Source organism: Carettochelys insculpta, chromosome 2, assembly GCF_033958435.1.
Source record: "Carettochelys insculpta isolate YL-2023 chromosome 2, ASM3395843v1, whole genome shotgun sequence".
NCBI classification, from domain to species: Eukaryota; Metazoa; Chordata; order Testudines; family Carettochelyidae; genus Carettochelys; species Carettochelys insculpta.
This window is the reverse complement of record NC_134138.1, coordinates 267432389-267435856: the sequence shown is the minus strand read 5'-3', so window position 1 is coordinate 267435856 and position 3468 is coordinate 267432389.

The following is a 3468-nucleotide window of genomic DNA, read 5'->3' as shown; positions in this document are numbered from 1 at the left end:
AGGGACTGGGTAACAGACACTACCCAGCCAGCCCTCTGACAGAGTGAAGTAAAGCATTTGAAAGAGTGAAATCAGACTTACTACATGATCACAATGAAGAAGTATTGCTCTTCAGGATGTTGCTCTGGATGAAGATGGTCCGGTGAATTTGCCTGTAGTTGACAACACAGTATCTCTTGAATAAAACTCTAAATGTATTGGACAAGTCAATAAATGGATGATTTTCATTAGCTCTGTGAGCAGTTTGTTCATAGATATTTTAGCAGCCAAGAACATCTACATTTATTTTCAGAACTCAATCATTAGCAAACAGCCAGAGAACAGTGTATGACCTTATTAATTTTTTTCAGAGTTTATAGTTCATTGGGTGCGTCTCATTGTTTACAATATGTTGCATGTCACATAGTTTACACTGAAATATCTTTTTTATGAATAAGAAAGCAAACATCCAAAAACAGTTGACCTTAAGTCAACTGGCAGATGATTGCTTATTTTTATGAATGCTAAAGAGATTTGTAAAAACCTGAGTTCATTTTGAACCTGATCCTGATCTCACTGATGTCAAAGGTAAAACTCCCATTCACTTCAAGGGTGCACGATCCAGTCATTTGGACTGCAAGAGTTTGGGCTCATAAAGTTATGTATGTTTATATTACCTTGGCTATGTCTACACGAGCACAAATCTTTGCAATGTCCATGCGAATGGCCATTTTGAAGATTACTAATGAGGCGCTGAAATACATATTCAGCGCCTCATTAGCATGCCGTCGGCTGCAGCTCTTTGAAATTGCCACTTTTCGCTGCCGCACCGCTCATCCAGACAGGGGTCCTTTTCGAAAGGTCCCTGCCAACTTCAAAATCCCAGTGGCTACATCTACACTAGCCCAAAACTGCAAAATGGCCATGCAAATGGTTATTTTGAAGTTTACTAATGAAGCACTGAAATACATATTCAGCTCCTCATTAGAATGCTGGCAGCTGCGGCACTTTGAAATTGATGCAGCTCGTCGCCACGCGGCTCATCCAGACGGGGCTCCTTTTCGAAAGGACCCCAGAAACTTCAAAATCCCCTTATTCTTATCTGCTGTTAGGAATAAGGGGATTTCGAAGTTGCTTGGGTCCTTTCGAAAAGGAGCCCCATCTGGACAAGCCGCGTGGTGGCGAGCGGCGTCAATTTCAAAGTGCCGCGGCTGCTGGCAGTCTAATGAGGCATTGAATATGTATTTCAGTGCTTCATTAGTAAACTTTGAAATGGCCACTTGCACGGCCATTTCGAAGTTTTGGGCTAGTGTAGACACAGCCTTTATTCCTATCTGCTGATAGGAATAAGGGGATTTCAAAGTTCCCAGGGTCCTTTCGAAAAGGGCCTCTGTCTGGATGAGCTGCGCGGCAGCAAAAAGCGGCAGTTTCGAAGAGCCATGGCCGACGGCATACTAATGAGGCGCTGAATATGTATTTCAGCGCCTCATGAGTAATCTTCAAAATGGCTATGCAAATGGCCATTTTGAAGATTTGTGCTAGTGTAGACATAGCTCATGTGTCTTGTAAAACTAGTAACTGAATACACACCACAAAGTTGTAGCAGATTCGACAAGATATTCTGCATTGTGCACTCTCCCATATTTAAGACCTCCATTCAACAGGACACTTAAAACCACTTTAAAACGTTAAGAAGACAATAATTTCAATAAAAGAGATGTTAATTCTTATATAAAAGCTTTTAATCTTCAAAGCACTTAGTGAACATTAACTATCTGTAAGTGACTTTTCTACATAGGTAAAGCACAATGGCCATTTGCATTTCATTTATTGGTCACTATCTCGAACAGAATTCTTGAAAGAAAGCTGAACTCATTCACCGCAGTGCAGCTTCCTGAAAACCCACCTGGGGTCTGATCTTGCAAAGCACCAAGTGTTGCCTTTTGAGAGGTCCTCACAGCCTCACCTTGCACTGAAGTCTAATATTACAACTGAGGGGGAGTTGAGAGAATTCAGCCAGGTTCAGATTTCTGAGGAGTAATTCTTCTCCTCCACTGCACCCCTCCAGCCCTTACTAAATTTCAGTGTATAAAGATCCTGGAGTGTCACTTTACATCCTGTTTTACTCCTGTAATATTACTAATTAGTACTACTCACTCTCATTTGCACATAGCTCATTACACCTTTTGATTTCTTTAGGCAAACAAGTTATTGAGGTCTGACTGGATGAAATTTTATGGCCTGTGTTAAACAGGAGGTCAGACTAGATCAGTGGTTGACAACTGTTTTAAGCATAAGATCTCTTCTTGAATTTAAGTGTAATCCAGGATCTACCTCAGACCCAGACACCATCGTCCTGCCTCCTTCCCCACTCTTCTCTGAGGCCCCACCCTGTACACTCCATCTCCTCTCCCTTCCCCATCCTCACTCACTTTCACCAGCCTGGGGTAGAGTGGATGCAAGCTCTGGTCTTGGGCCAAGAGGTTCAGATGCAGCCTTTGGCCAGGCACTGCGTAACTCAGTGGTGCAGTCAAGCTGCACCAGGCTCTCACCCTCCCTGGCCGTGTGTCACTCCCGAAAGCAGCCAGCATGTCCAGAAGAAGCTCCAGAGGGGTGAAGGGCAGGTAGCTCTGTGTGCTTCCTGCCCTCCCCAGGTAATGCCCTCACAACTCCCATTGGCCACGATTTCCTGTTTCCTAAGAACTGCAGGCAAGGGCAGCGTGTAGAGTCCCCCTGAATTTCCCTCCTCCCCTCTTCCACCAGGCACAGCAAGCAAGAGGCTCCTGGGGAATGGGGGATAATTCCAAGATCTACCACCACAGGGTACCAATGTAGTGGCTGGTGACCACTGAACTAGATGGTCACAGTGGTCTCGTCTGTCCATGAATCTACAAACCATTTACACTGCTGGCACGGCACACAGGAGCCAACACAAAAACAACAAGCAATCCTGTGCAACCTTAGAGACTAACAAATTATTTAGCTTTTGTGGATAAAGCCCACTTCCTCAGATGATCCAGAGTGAAAATTACAGAATCCAGCGTACACATAGCAAAGTACAAAAGAAGTTACCTGTCATTAGTAGGACGAGTTGTTAATGAAGTAAATTAAATCAGGCTGGATGAGTCTCATTCATAGCATGTGATGTAGAAATGCAAATCTCAAAGATGGGCAAATTCCCTGCATAATGCCTTAACCAGCTAAGATCTTTATTCAAGCCTCAGCTGGTGGTGTTAAATTTGTAAATGTATTCTAGTTTAGATGTTTCCCTCTGTAATCAGGTGATAAAATTCTTTTACAGAAGAATGGCTTTTTTTAAACTCATTATTGAATGTCCAGAGGAGTTAAAAAGTTCCCCTACAGGTTTATGTGTGTTACCATTTGTGATGTCTTATTTGTGCCCATTTATCCTTTGGCATGGAGACTGTCCGGTATGAGCAAATTATGTGGCAGAGGGGCATGGCTGGAACTTGATGGTATCTATCATGT